Raw genomic sequence first — 16,202 nt, 5'->3', positions numbered from 1 at the left:
TAACGTTGCTGTTATCTATTAACCTTGACAAAAAGGGGTACTCAAAAAGGCATGGGATTTATATTATTGACTGTTGTTTTATTTTTAAGTTAAACTTTGTGGCTCTGAAAGAACATTGCCTTTCAAAGGAAAAATAGATGGTCTTCCTTCTGTGACAAAATTACACCAAAATACTGGAAACTAGAAATTACTTTTTCTAGCTTCAGAAGCTCAGCAAAGCCTTTCCATGACTATTTTTGTTCACAGTTGTCGAGGTTTAGGAATTTAGTGCTCCCACTGAAACCACATGCCACTCATGCCAGCCACTCACTCCCTTCCCACTCCCCCTCCAATTCTCCCCTGTGTCAACTGGAGAGGAGAATTAGAGACACAAAAGGCAAAGATCATGGGTTGAGATAAGAACAATTTACTGGAAACAGTAACAAGAGAAGCAAATAAACAGTAACAGCAACAATATTAATAACAAAAGTGTAGAAGAGAGAGAGAGAGGGTGATTCACGTGCAAAATGCTCACCATGGAATCCAACCCAACCGCTCCACGCTTTCCTGATATGGAAAATGAGGTGAGGTGGTGTAGTATAATCTCCAGGTCCTAGCCAAGCCCTCACCTGGCTACTGCAGAAATCAACCCTGTCCTGGCCAGAACCAGGACACCAGGAAATTGGTCAAAAATCTGTTCCATCTGCTATGGAAGTCACCTCTGTGAAGGGTAAAGTACTGGATTTTACAGCATAAATCAGGGTCTTGTTTTTTGAAACGTGATTAAGTTCTTCCAACAACTTCTTGAATAATTATTGAATCCCTCTATAGTTTTCCTTTTTACAAATCTTATGTACAAGAATAAAAAAAATTTTGGAATGCACTGTGAGCATACTGTCCCAGAATTGCAAAAACAGTCATTTTTCTGCTTCAAGAGGAACAAATTATCCCTGTTTCTCCATTAATCTTTTTATAAGCAATGAACTGGTGGACAAGCAGTTACTCATATTGCTTTAGTTTATCTCCTCCTGGTTTTGTGGCACGCCCTGCTTACAACACCCCAGATGTCACACTATCAGAAGTGGTCCCAAGGCTTTCAAAGACCTGCATGCTTGTACAGAGAGCACCTGTTCCTCTCTTCATGTTTCTGGCTAGAGCAGGAAATCCGAAAATCCTGAACAACTTTTAGTGATCTTTAACCTGGAACATCTTGGGCCTTGCCAAATTTCTAAAGTTTACATCTGTGACATGGTTTCTTAGCCCATACCACCAGAGACCAGCTGGGTTTCATTGATTCTCACCATCTAGTGGGAGAAGTAGGATACTTTCAGATCCCTAGGACACACCTCCCATCCTGATACCAAAGGACTTCTGCAAAATTTCTAAGCACTTGCAAAACAGTTCCTTATCAATATTTCTTTTAATAATTGGGGGTGGGGTGGGGGTGTTCCTGTTCACTTAGACTAAAACAGCCTGCACATCTCACATTATTATTATTTGCTTATTTAGAGATCACACCTGCATTTTGTGAAAACAGTGCATGGATATGACACCTTTCCTTTGCGCCTTTTTCTTTGTTATGGAAGATTTTTCTATGCAGCTGTTCAGCATCTCAGCCATTCTCCATTCATCATTCATTTAATATTCTTTGTAACTTGTAAATTGCATTGCAGAATTGCTCACACAAACACTGTAAAAAAAAATGATTCAAAGTGCATGAAGGTCTCAGCTGAGTATTCTCTGTCTGTACAGGTAATCGTGCTGAGGGTAGTTTTTTAGGCCCTAAAAGAGAATCAAATATTTCCAAATATTTTTTTCTGCAAAATCAAACTCACAGCAAAAAACACAGTGGCATAAATGCCACGAATTGATGAAAAATAAACAATGGGACTGAAAAAAATGTTACTGTAGCACAGGACTGTCAGTACACAACTAAAGTGGTCCATAGGTAGCAAGAGGCTTTCAGGGTACATACATTTGTTTTAGACTTTAATTACACAGACCAAGTGGATCGGTCTAACAAAAAATAAAAAACAATTGTTCTCACTCAATTCAGTGAGTATTTCCCACTGGAGAGATTTCCCACTGGAGAGATATTACTAAGTGATAGTGCATAATTTTGCTAGGGGAACTTGACCTTTTTGCTTGTTTCTCCCTGGTAATAAGCAAAGGCAATTAATCCCACGTGTTGAGCTCATGAGTAATGGTTCCTCATAGGTACAATGGTGTCATATGCCAGTACATACATCAGCAGTAATCTCTATTAATCACACAGAGAACAATGACAGTTTACTGAATTTTGTTGTTCAGTAAGCTCCACACCAAACTCTTAGACTGCTAAAACATTGCTCAGGAAACAGAACTACACTGTAAGTTGAAGAAGTAGATGGAAAATCAGCCATACTGCACACAGACCTTCCTAAACCTGTGCTGAGCTCCACTCCCAGCTCCACACAGCTTAGTGACTGATTTGATTGGAAATCTGTATCCCTCTTCCTTTGAGGTGCCATCTCACCCAGCTGCAGGCTGTCTTGTAAATGCAAGTGCACTCCTTGGCACACAATTTTTTTAATGCTCACATGCAGTAAAATATTTAAGCTAGAAGAAGGAAAATAAATGGGAACACATTCCATAAACTTCAGGAGCTGGCCTGCTCCTCTTGCACATTGGCAGACATTTCTTTTCTTACCTCCACGGCGGTGAGCTCCTTTCAAATGTGAAATCCTCTCCTGGGTGCAGGGTGCAACTACAGGCTAATGCTCACTTGGATGTCTCTGTCTGACAGAGCTGGTTGCCAGGGGCTGCAAACACCAAGCCAGAAACACACGCAGGACCTCTGCTCGTTCTTTAAAACACAGGGCACGGGAAAGCGCTCTGCTAACCTGGTGTCAGGGAAAGGAGAGTGATGGTGACAAAAAGAGGGACATTTTAAATGCGGTTGATAACTTTGCACTGCACTGTGTCCTTCCACACACACAGAAATGGCTGGTAAGTCTCTCACTCCCCCAGCGGATGTTGTGAGCTGCTCCAGGCACGCTGCTGGCGGCTGCTGCTTCCCAGAGCACTTGCATTAAGTGTAAGACCAACAGCAAGCAGCTTTGGAAGTGAACAGTCAATTTGCTGTATCAGTTGCCCTGGCAGTCTGATAATTGCAATGGTGAGAACTGAGCCAGGGGATCCAGAAGGGTTTTTGGAACAGGCTTTCAGCAGGTTTCTGACTCCTGTTGTGGAACACCTTCAACATTCACAAAAGAGCAGTGACCTAATTGTGAAAAACTGCGCTCAAAGGCCCCGTCTCCTGTTTGCTGTTTCATGTCATTTTGGTGAATTCTGCTTTAAAGACATTTTCTTTCTGTTTTCTTGAAGCACTACTCTGGCTTTGTACTTACGCCAACAGCCTTTGGGCTTTGTCTGCACTGAGTCTGGAAATCTTTCATTCCCCTCTCCCCAAGCCAACCACGTTCAAACACAGTGCTTGTGGAGAGGTGCTAATGTGCTTTCCCAGGCCTCTTCAGACATGATTTAAAAGCTGGTAGTTAAAAGCATAACACAGAGAAATACATTTGCAAAAGGATACATTTTTCTTCCACTTGGAGCAGAACTATCTAATTTTCTCTGAGAAACTGAGCCAGAAGTCATTCGACTTTGTGCATACTGAGTTATAATTTAATTGACTATGTATTTTATCTTTTTTTTTTTCTTTTCACTGCTTCAAGTTCCATGATGGCTCTTCTTCAGACTTTACCAGGCTCACCTCATGTCCTCTCCACCTGTGGATCAGTAATGTGAGTAATGTGTGATGCATACTGAAACTGCAAGGGGTTTAGGTTCCATTTGGAAGATGGTGCCTTCCATTTTAGAAATAAAACTTTATCCTAGTTTTTCACTGGCAGTTCCAGATTTTCTGTAATATTCAGCTCTTTGGATATTTCATTCTTTCTTCTGAATAGCTCTTTCAGACAATACATGTTTCTGTCTGTGACTGTACATTCCTGTTTAACTAATACCTTAATATTTCGTTGTCTGTAGAAAAATGCTATTCTGTGGTCAAGCTTTCAACTTCCAGAGGTTAAATAATCCATTCTTCCTTATTTTGCTGCAGGTTTGGTACTTACTGAACTCTTTTCTTTGCTTCTACACCTTTGAATGTGCCAACACTACTTTTTCTTGGGCTGAAGCTGTTCTTCTCTTGCACTCTCCCAGCCACAGTTGCCCCTACCTCTCTCCAGCTCTTTCATACATTGTGTTGAGGGGTCGAGCCAAGTGGCCACTTAATTGCATTTGTTCTGGTGACTTTTATTATTTTCTTACCTTCCTTTAGCCTTTGGAGACAGACCACTGATTCCTTTCATATTTAGCCTATTGAGTCAACATTTTGGTGACTTGCTACTGTCTCATTATGGCAAATCCAGTAGAGTGAATACAGCTTAGCCTGTGCTGGAGCTTGAGACAGTGCCTGTTAGATCACAAGCATCTTGTGCTGCCACAAGCAAATCACTTATCATGAAGAAAATAAGACACCTACGTGTTTAGGTGTCTAAATCCCAACATGAAATCCACAAGCTTGGATCCTCATCTCAGCCCTCACTGAAACTCTTCTGGCAAGGAGCAGGTCTGAAGATACCTTCAAGGATCTGTGCTGAAATGTTAAGCTGCAAATGTTGTTCTAACACTTTCCCTGAGACTTCAGGTTCTGGAGTATGTTGAGCCTGGAATAGAATAGGTTGAACTTCCATATTAAACACTTTATAATGCAAAGTGGAACAGTTTGGAGAAAATGCCATCTGTACAGCCTAGCCTGAGAAGTGATGGAGAAGTATCTGCCTGCAGCCCCTGTTTCTGTAAACTTGTTAATCAGAGTTGCCTGACTGCATGAATTTCCCAGGATAACCTCGTTAGGCAGGTGCTTCCACTGTCCCTTTTAAGGTGGCTACATGCCCCATATGTGAGCAGATATTGTTTATTTAGGACCAAATATAATTTGTATGCAAGAAAGAGCTACTACAAAATATTTGCAGATAGAAATAATTCTCCCTGCTGTAATAAACTTCATGTGTTTGTGTCACAAATAGTGCAGTACCAGGGAGAGTGCCTTGAGTACAAGCTTTTAGTACAGGTATCTTTTGTTTAATAAGGGATAGGGAGAGTGTTATTCTCAAAGAAAAAAAAAAAGATTTGTTAGGTTTAGTCAGCAATTTACTGAGTTAATTTACTTCCTGTATATGAACATGTTCACGCTCTTGGGTAATTGCTACATTATTATAGGATGGAAAAAGGCTTTGGATGAATGGTGCTTTATATGCGCAGAACATACAAGATTTTGAGCTTTATTGTGCTGCATTTTTTGAGTTGCTATCCCCTCTGAATGGTTTATTTTTCCCACTGACAAGCTAGTGGCTAGATGCTGAAGTAGCACAAGTTCAAGTCTGTCCAGCAGTGGGGCTCTGGTACATGATGCTCTTTAGATTTAACGAGGTGGTATCTCCTAGGGCTTTGGGTCAGTGAGAAGATAAACAGCTGAGAGACAGATAGTGGCACAAATTCCCAGTCAGATAGCTTGGGCCCTCTTCCCCAGCTGTGGGAGGTATTTTTTTCTCCCACAATAGTGTCCGAGGCAGAATGGCTCAATGAGAAACACACGGAAAATTGGTATCATTCCTAGGTGTAAGCTGAGAAGAACCTGTTGGCTTCAATGGGGTTATAACAGAGCATGGTATTTATCTCAAAAATAGAAAAATAAATATAGAATAGTATCTTTGGTAATATCATAAATGGAGAGGGGAAAAGTCAATGTATTTCTCTTAAGTAGAAATTATCATTAACTGTGGCTCTTTTTGGAATAAACCCAGGGAAGATAGGTAGGAGGAAAAACTGTAACCCTGGAAGGCAGACCGTGTTGAGGCTGTCACCTGATGGCTGACTGAAGACCAGCTACTGTAGCTACTTCAGCCCATTCCAGGAACAAAGTCAGAACCTCGGATAATCGTGGTAAATTCCTGAGCACCTCCAACTCCCCTGCAGCTGAAGGACTTTGCGTGGCATATGAAGAGCAAAGGGTGTCTTTTTTTTCTGTGCTGCATTGGCAGCTCTTTCTCATAGCCGGACTTTAAAGCCTTGTTTTCTCAGTAGTTCAGCTTCAAAGTTAGTGGGTACCAAGATATTAAAATCAACTGTTTGCTATTAAGAATAAAAATGAAAATAAAAAAAGAAGTAGATGGAGCTAATTGATCTACAACCTCCTTGCCTAAGTTTAGGAACCCCTTGGAGAACAAGATAAGGGTGTCTGAGTAGTACTGCCTTGAGAAAATAATGGAATGCACACAGTGAGTAGTCACAGAAATTACAAATATTTGGAGGATGGATGTAGAAAGCAAAACATTGTCCTTGCCTCACTGCACTGACTTCCCTAGCAACACAGGCAAAGTTTCCAGCACCTTAGATGGCTTTCTGTTCCGCACTGGAACAAGATTAATAGTCTCTCAAAATCACCAGGGACAGGACTGCCAACCCAATGGTGCCTACCACCCACCAGCAAGGCATTGATTCTCCCTAGGGCTTTGACCTGAGTGCTCTAACCATCCAGTTTCATGTGTAACATGGGAGTGAAGCCTGCTTAAACTTCCCAGTCAGCATCTTTGTAAACCAGGACATCCTTCTCTGGACTCTCTTAGGGGTAGAGAACCTGTCAAATCTTTTAAGATAGCATTTCTAACTTCTGAAACACTCATGCTCAATTTTCATGCAGCTTTGAGGAGTCTATTGGGTGTTTAATCAATTTTCATTACTAGTTGGGCTTTGAAAGGGTGTTTTGCAATGTGTGCTCTAAGGAAGCAATAACACCATTGGGCTAAAATAGTGAAATAGGATTTAACAGCAAACTTACTATAATAAAGACGAATCTTACACATCTGCTGAGTCACTTCAAGACACATTATTTAAACTGAAAAGTGCAAAGTTTGTTGGTGACATTTAATCCGTCACCTTTTTTTAATGTTTTAATGTTTTAATGAAGACAGATAGCTAAGGACAGGCAAGAAGATCTGCTACAGGTCTTGAGCCAGGCAAACTCCCTGCTTCCATGCTGTACCCAGAGCTGTCTCAGCTGGAACTCATTTGAATGTTTTATGCATGCTCTTAGACTCCAAATGAGCTGCCACTTCTCCACTAAAACAAAAATGCTCAAAAAAACCAATATTAAAAGGATTGTTGGGTTCTGTTTAAACTAACAAAACTGCATGTCCAAAGTATCTGAAAGAGGGCAGGGGCAAATGAGTGAAATTTTTTACCTGCATGATTCATCTCATGAAAGCCCCAGCATGAAGCATCATTAGATCTGCCTGGTGTGAACAGAGTCAGTCAGGTTATAACGTGAATAAGGAAGTCAATTTTGCATTCCCAAGCAGTTTCATCTCTGTCATGACCATTATACAACAAAAAGCATTTCACCAAGAAGCAGCCTTATCTTCTGGCTCAGGAAAATAATTATTGGTTGAGGAGGGGCAGCCTGTTAGCTCCCAAGCAGCACAGCACCTTCTTTTTCCTGAGCTACTTTCCTCTGAAACTGGCTGCACTTCAGAAAACGAGCTGAAGGCACCCAAGGAAGCTGCTTCTCCTTGTAAAACTGCCTCCCTCCCTATCCTTGCTTGTCCACCTGTCTGGTCTGAAACAGTTTCCCCACTGTGGAAGTGAGAGGGTTCCTTCATGACAATGAAGGAGAAAGAGCTGAAGGCAAACAGCTCTTTTTTCACACCTCCTGTTGATGCAGCCTCCACCGGTGCTTCTGAAGGATCACCTCAGTCCTGTGAATTCTGAAAAATTTTGCTTTGGTTTGGTTTCTTTCTTGCCAAAAATACCACTGACAACTCTGGGCATTCATCTAGTGGTAATTCACTCACTCAACTTTCCTGACAATTTTTTGTTTGCTTGCTGTCAGCAGCTCCATTGCTATTAAGCAGTAAATGTGATAAGCAGTATAGATAAGACATCAGTCTTGCTCTTATCAAGACTAAACACTGTGAAAAAAAAACAGTTATCACACAAATCTGCTTAAGTAATTCCGCAGGTCCCATCACTAAAATTATTCACGTTCTTCACTGCAGTGGCTTTGTTCAGCTTTGTGCTATAGCTCAGCCAGTGGCATTTAACAAAAAATAATAATTTAGAAAACATTCAATTTTACAACTGATGTAACATACACCAGACCTCCCTTTACATCCTTAGCAGTATCCTATTTTGTTTTTAAAGACACACTGCTAATGTGAGCCGTGATGGAATTAACAGGGTAACCACATTCCCTCCCTCCCCTCCAAACCTCCCTCTTCTGCATTCAGCACCTGCACTGTGATCTGCACATTCTAACTCTCCCTTTTTAAAAAAATCCACAGCTGACAGAGTTCATGGGTGACACTGACCATATTGCTGCCCTAACCCCCTCTTTCCATCACTGCTCCCACCTCTCTCATGTGCTGTTGCCATAGGGAGGAATAGGTTAGCATCCATGTGAATAATTTACAAACAGCCCACTGGTTGTTCAAAAGCCACCTGAATCGCAGAAGGCGACTGTGGCTTAGGTGGATATTTGAGGCTTGTGTACAGCTGCTTGAGACCCACCTGTGGCCATCTGTTTTTCTCTCAAGCTTAATTGCCATGTAAAGAGCAAAAGCACTTTGGCAAACCTCTCAGTTTTCTCCAATCTATGTTGCAAGCTGCTGGAACGGTAGCTCTGTTGTTTTTTCATGAAAAAGATGCCACACATACCAGCAACATGATACTAATGGCAACACGAGCAAATCATCTACCTGATTCCTGTCTATTGGGTGGTTAATTGGAAGCTAAAAATAGCACACCCCTTCCTGACCCCTGAAATTTGTTTCAAAAGCTCTGCAGTAACTTCAGCTCCCACTAAGAAGCTGGAAACATTTTTAATAATATACAGTCTTTTAAAAGAACCAGTCAAATTCACTAAGCCCACTGACCTCCCGCTCAGTAAATTCTGTGGGCTGCATGCTCATTACATACGGGAGCCTGGTGTTTCCAATGTTACTTAATTTACCGTTTCTCATGGGAAACAGACTGGGGCAGGAAAAGCTTCAGGGCCAGTTCTCAATGCAGTCTTTATAATGTGGCCTTCACCACAGAGTGCTGCGCAGAGTTAGTTCTGCATCAAATGCCTTGACAGACTGAATGGTGCCATAGGCATCAATCTGATGAGTGCTTTTCTGCATCCTTTTTTCCATAAAATGAAAAATACCAACCTCTCTGCTAACTCAGGGAGTCCCACAGCCACTCTCTAGCAGGTCCCCAGGACACTGGTCACCACAGACTCACAGCATACCTGGGCTGCCATCAGACTAGCCATTCTGTGAAGCCCTGCTCTGTTTCAGAATATCTACACCAGCACTAAAGTTCAGAGTATTCTTGATTCTCCCCATTTAGTGTGCGCTGCTCCACACTGCCCAACGAGGGTCTTTCTGTGGGAGCTAAACTGAAAGCTGTGCTTCAGCCATGAATGGGCTTTGAGTCCCTGGGAACACACCGCAGCCACTCTGAAGGAAAAGCTCCTGAAAGACAAATGTTGGATCCTCAGCACCATTTTGCTCCTAATGCAGACACAGCCATCCTTCACTGTTTGGGCTCTGATCCACTTTGCAGCCAAAGTGCTGCAATACGTGCACAGCAAGATTAACAGTACATAACTTCTGCCTACCTGGATGCACGTCTACAGAGGAAGTTACTGTGAAGTTAGTGAGTGGGACTGGGAACTTACTGTACACTAACTCTTCCTGTAGCCCACTCCTAATGATAATTCACTCTTCCCTGAAAAAAGCACATTCTCCTTCAACAAAAATTTAAATGCTACTTTACAGCACATTTAGATTCCCATGCTCATAAGCCTCCAGACAACAGGAATGCTGGATGACTAAACATTAATCTGAATGAACTTTGAGAGTGATTTTGTTAAATTATTTTTAAATTCTGTGTATTGACATTCAGAATTAAAGGGGATGTACTTTTTTTTTTTTCAAAATAAACTACAGTTTACTGTTGAAATCTTAGTTCTTAATCAGAGAGTCAATACAAGAACTTACCTTGGTTTAGTGATCCATTTCAAGAATCCAAAACTAGTGAATTTGGCTTAATTTTTTTTCTGAGAACAACAGTGCAGATAAACTCCACAGAAATCATTCTGAAATTATTTGTCTCTCACTGTCCTTGATTTTCAGCCAAATGGATTAGGAAAACCTTTCAGACCACAAAGCCTGTATTGAAGCAAATGTAATATTTGGAGGTGAGATGTTAAATTCACACAATGAAATGTATTTAAGAAGCAATTTTTCCCAAAGCAGGGCAGGATCAAGCTTAACACCACTGGATTCATTTTCCATTTGTTTGGCTGCCTGATCATGTCTTTATTCAATAAGTATGGTTTCATCTCAGAGCCTTGGGTGCTTATGTTTGGTTTGAGAGAAAAAATATCATTTCCAAATTGCTTGCAGTTTATGCTCTGTATTTATTCCCATTTACAGAATGTTTTCTGCCTTGGTGTTTTGAGTGGGAAAACCCTCACACTAGCAAAATGTCTTTCCAGCCTGAGCATGGCTGCTGGGATTTGTTATACCAACTTGGAGGCAGACATATGTTGATTTTTACCTCTAAACCCTTTGTGGACAAGCAATTTCTGAGCATGAGGTGTGGCCTGCAGTCAGTGCCAGCCACCTGGGTTTGGCAGCTGGGTCAGATCTCTACACAGGGACAGTTTTCAGTGTTAGTTTGCATCTGACCTGGAAAAAGGTGAAATCTGACTACACAATTTGTTGTCATAAGGCTCCTGTTTCGGTAAGTGTCAATATGTACACCTTGGTCTCAGTAGGAAATCAAAGAGCCAAGTAGCTAAGAGTTTCTTGCTTGGTAGAGTTACTCTCCCCTCCACCAACCCATGACTCTGGCAATAAACAGATCTAGAAGAACATAAACACTTTTGTACATAACAAGCTTAGTGAGGTTTCAGAGTAGATTTACATATACTACCTTAAAATTTAATTTAGCTGTAACTAGAAGGTGACTTGTGTGCTGTTTGTTACGACTGTGCTCTTGCAACTTGATGCAAGAGATTACAAAGATATAAATTCATTGTTGCGACTCTCAGCAAAGCTACAAAAACATAACCTGATGTCTAACAGAAGAGGAAATACCAGAGCTGTAACTCACAACAATTTTATTTCCACACAAAAATGATATGGAGTGTTTTTAAGCCATCACCACAGTAGCTATAACCACAGTAGCTCCACTACATCTTTGGTGACTTTCTTGATTTCCTTTTTGTTTTTTTTATTTAACTCTTGTGATTTTTCCAAAATTTCCCCTGAAATAATTGAAAAATCAGCATTAATATAAAAGTACATCCTGCTTGCAACAGGTTATATAATTCATACAAATAGCTTGCAGAAAACTCTAAATTCTCCTTCTGATACCTTCTTATACAGAAGAACTTAAGTACACAGAAAATACTATATTTATGTAATATATACACATGGCCACTGTTGTAATTGATCATTAATATTTTGCACATGCACACAACCACTTTACTCACAAATAACTTGAGGGGGAAACTACTGCATCTTCCAGACTGCTGTCATTGATACAATTATGTTATCCTTCCCTACTGCATTGTTATCTGCAGTATAATTTCTTAGCTCTGAGAACCTTGCTCCAATCAGCTGCCCCGAATGGAATTGGTTGCAGTCATGTAAATAGAAGTTCAGCTTAATTATTTTCCTGTTTGAAAAATCACTTTTACCTGAAGCAAAGGATGCTTCATTTCCTTTTCTTGTTTTTCTTGTTTTCCCACCATCCCCTTCCCTCCCTTCAGCTACAAAAATAATTATCTCCATGACAGGTACCAAACTTTTGCTATCTGCCTCTCTCTGCCTTCAAAAACACACTCAGCAGTACTTTGTGACAATCAATCAAAAGTATTACAATTATAGCGTTCAACACAGTTTTCACAGACACATTCACTTAGCCATCTCTGGGATTTCTGTCTGCTATGAGAGCTGAAGAGTGGGAGTCAGGCTTCCAGGAGCTTCCTTTTGCTCCTGCCACCGTATCCAAGGAGCAAGTTTCTATAAACTTGCTTCTATAAACTCCACAGTCTACACATACCCCAGGCGCCCAAAGTTCATAGTCACCATCACCTTTCTTTCCCTTTTTGTGACACTTTTTTTTTAGGTAAACTCCTCTTTTTAACACATAGAGTTCACCTCCTGCCTGATGCCACCATTTTTAGGCACATCCTCTGCAAAAGCTTCCAACTCTCCACTTGGTCCCTTCCAGACAGATGGAGATGACTTTTTATACCAGTTTGTGGCTAAAACAACTTGGCTGACTGGGACACCAGGGTGAAACTATAAAATTACAGCTTTTGTACAGGTTCTTACTGCCTCTGGCCATGTCCTGTTTCTTTGGTCATTGGTGAACTAATTTAACCATGGTGGTTTGGTTTCTCCATCTGTAAAACACATGTACTAATATATGCATAAACTCTCACCCCTAACACTACTTATCCCAAAAGAGTCCTGAGAAGATGAATGTATTTGAAGAGTGCTTATTGATACTCAGCTGAAGCATCTTATTGACCTGTAAAATCCTTTCTGGATTAGAGGACACAAATCCTAAACCAAATTCATCATGGCAGTATAATAACTGAGATGCTAAAATAATCCAAACAAATCAACAGCAACAACACCACCACCACAATGCTAGGAGTTACTCTGTTGTGAGTCTAAAGGAAAAGGTATTCTTTCCCCCTTCACAGCTCTGGGATGATATTCCATCTTTTCTCAGATTACAGATTTTAAAAAAAACCCTTAAAATATTGCACTTAAATCTGCTTTTTTTTTGCTTTATGAAAGTAGGTCTTGGTGAGCAGTGCAATCAAGTGGGTTTATGCTTATTACTTTTTAAAAACATTTAAACATATTTAAGAAATTTTAAACAAATTGAAGAAGTTAAACTGAGATGTGCAATATCTTCCATGTTTGCCATGTCACTGCCACTGAAGCTGCCATCTGTGGAACAAAAGCAATAGCAACACTAGTGGGATGGATTGGAAAGAAATGGGTAAACACACTGCAAAGCATTTAATCACACTCCTCTTAAATTGTTGGGACTTCGGGTCATGATTTCATTTGAAGCAGGACCAGGTCCAAGTAGAAAACAAAATTTTTCAACTGGAAGACTGATGAGGCTGCACCCACGCTTCAGTGTAAAGAGAGCTCCTCACAGAAAGTCATATAAATGTGTTTTTAATTGCAGTAGAAAGGCTTGATTGTAAACCAAACTCAGTTGTATTTACCCCAAGCAAGCTCAGGGAGAAGAGTAAGAAGGGGTGGTTGCTATCCCCCTTTTCTATAGGCATGAGCAGGAAACAAACCTGCCAATTTACCTTTTGTGGCCCACTTCTGCTGTGAGGGTCTTCAGGAGGATTGGAATGGTGCCTGTAGCCACCCTGCTGCAGCTGTGGGTGCTGTGTAAGTTGGGAATGGCACATATGACATGGTCTTCAAGGAACAGGAGCACAAAGCAGCACCAAAGCAACAGCACTGAGAGAAGAATGCTGGAGCCAGAGACCCAGTTTTCAACATCAGTCCTGCCAAGACTGTACCATTTTGATCCTGTCCAAACCAGTTAACTGCTCCATGCAACCTTTTCCCCATCTGTTCAAAAAACTGGAATTGTATTACTTTTAATGGTATGTGGCACAGACCCCATAAAGAACATTCTGCTATTGATCTTCAATATTAGTCTTCACTATCATCAGACTTATTGCATCTAGTAAAGAAACTGCAACTTCGTGGGTCTGGGGGGTGGGGGAGACAGAATGCTGTTTAATAGTTTGGAATCATTAAAAGTGGAATTACACCTGTCCAGTCATGCTCAATATTCACTTCTGGGGATGTGCAACTAATCTCCACTGCAAGCTGAAAGGTAACCTCTGAAGATAATAGAACCACTTCAGTTTGCAAATAGAAGTGAGATCCTAATCTCCATAGCCTTGTCAAATTACTTATTAGGAATTACAGAGGGGGGAGGGGGGAAAGAAAAAAATACGAACCTCTGTATATTTTAACACAGATTATTTTGAGGAAATACAAGACATATGCAGGTGGGATAAATCCATGCTAAATAAACAGAAGTGGCATAGAAAAGTAACTGCATGAAAATCACATGCCAGTGGAAATATGTTCCAGACTATCTGTGCTGTCAAGCAGCAAAAAATGAAAATAAAAAGATCTTGCTGTATGAGAAAGACAATTGTTTTCAAATAGTTCTTTAATACTGATACAAACAACGTCAGATATTGTGATGTCTGTCTCACTTCCAGACTTCAGTGGGAGAGCAGAGGGGAATGATTCATGGAGAGCATGCAAGAAGCAGTGCCAAGATGGAGTTGAGAAGGACGTGAGCAAGGTTCTGTTTGTCTTTTCATAATGCAAGACAAACAGAATATGAAATGGAATTAGAAGGCAATGTACTTAAATTGCCAATTACTTCTTCACTGCTATCTTGAAAACCAAATAGTTCAGGAGCAATGAATTGTTCCCTTGAAACTTGATAGATTTTGTAGTGGATGTAAGCAATAATTAGTAAAAACCATGAAATGCATATACATGCACAAAGAGAATCTCCCTAATAAGATAAGAATCTCCCTATTACAGATAATATAGGCAGCACTATGCCCTGCTTTCTCTGAGGCAGAGTTGGCTCCTTGCAGAGACAAGGGGCTGCCTGGGACTGACAGTTTTTATCAAGTTTGACCTAACAAATTCTTGCAGTCGATCCACTAACTGAGAAAAGAAACTAATTAATACACACATAATCTTTGCTTCAGTATTAAGAGGTAAAAATCATGACAGATGCCAGAACTAGCCAGAATTTTCCCCAAGAGGAAGGGAAGGAAATATTTTTTAAAATACACCAAAAATTAAAATTAGTGAATGCCAGAATCCAAATAAAATAAAATAAAATAAAATGTGTTAAGATTGACAAAATTCTGGAGCCAGGTACTAGCCACAGAGGCATTTTGAAAAAGCTGGCAGGAGATAAAAGAGACACCTCAGGAAACGCATTTCTATCCTTACAAATAGGTTGTAACTTGGTACCGATGGGGGATGGGAGGGGGAGGGGGAAGAGGCAGAGTAGAGCATCCTCATTACTAAAACCATAAAAGTTATGAGTGTGGTATGCTTTTTGTTTGCCTGGTGGAGCGGCATCCTGCGGCGGTGTACGCGCGGGCAGAGCCTGAGCACTCATACCGGCATCCAAAGGCTTAACATTCCCCCAAGCGCCCGCTCGCAGATCGGAGACATCAGGCAGGGTAACGATGTCTCTGCCCGACCGTCTGTGACCGTCGCTCCCCACTTTGCCCCCACGAGGGGTCCCGGCAGCCCCGGCACACGCGAACCCCGCCAGCGCTTGGGGCAGGGTCCGAGCCAAGCCGCGCTCTGCAGGGGCACTGTCCCTGCGCGCCGCGGGCTGCAGGCACCGCTCGCGCCTCCCCGAGGGGCTCCGGCTGCTGCCGGCCTGGGGCAGAAACTCGTGGAAAGGGCTGTCCCCGCCTTGGGAAGCGCCTGGCACGCCCCGGGGGCTCGCTGACAGCGCTCACCTGCCGGCTGCCACCCGCGGGCTCGGAGCGGAGTGGGGAAACTCAGCCGGGACCGCAGCGCGGCCAGCACAGGTCCGGCGCCCGGGAGAGCGCGTTCGCTGCCTCAAAGCGCGTCACGGTCGGGCTCGGGCGGAGCGTTTGGGCAACTCACGCCAGCTGCCCGGGCAGCGGGACCCGCACTGCCCCGATGAGGGGAGGGGGCTGCTGGTTAAATACAGGAATGAAACATGACCGCCGCCGCTCGGCCAGGACGGTGCCCCGCTGAGGCTCCGCAGGGTGGGCTGGGGCAACGCTGGCCAGGGGGCGGCGGCGCTCGGGGGCGGAGGGGCCGTGCCCCGGCGGCAGGCGGCGCTCCGGGGCCGGCGCTGGGGCTGCGGGGGCGGCGAGCGGGGCCGCGCCAGCCGGAGCGAGCTAGGGAGCCGGGAGCGGGGCGAGGCGATGGAGTGCGGAGCAGCCGGTGCCGGTGCCGTCCCCGGTCCTGGCGAGGAGGAGGCAGCGCCTGAGGTGAGAGGGGCTGCGGGCGGGCGGGCCGGGGGCACCCGCTGGGCGAGGGACCGGC

General features: G+C 42.7%; 1 protein-coding gene across 2 annotated transcripts in view; it reads left to right on the top strand.

The window, feature by feature from the left end:
• The first annotated feature begins 15,627 nt into the window (after positions 1–15,627).
• KCNG2 (potassium voltage-gated channel modifier subfamily G member 2) overlaps positions 15,628–16,202 on the top strand; it is a 54,253-nt gene continuing 53,678 nt past the window's right edge. Inside the window, exon 1 of one of the 2 annotated variants that reach the window (XM_069007955.1) lies at positions 15,628–15,715. The gene's annotated coding sequence lies outside the window, so the exon portion shown is untranslated. Of the gene's footprint in view, positions 15,716–16,018; positions 16,148–16,202 lie in introns of those variants that run through there. The other variant, XM_069007954.1, reaches the window with a different exon arrangement.

This window comes from Aphelocoma coerulescens, chromosome 2, assembly GCF_041296385.1.
Source record: "Aphelocoma coerulescens isolate FSJ_1873_10779 chromosome 2, UR_Acoe_1.0, whole genome shotgun sequence".
Lineage (NCBI taxonomy): Eukaryota > Metazoa > Chordata > Aves > Passeriformes > Corvidae > Aphelocoma > Aphelocoma coerulescens.
The sequence above is the reverse complement of the archived record's forward strand: the minus strand, read 5'-3'. Positions and strand labels throughout refer to the sequence as shown.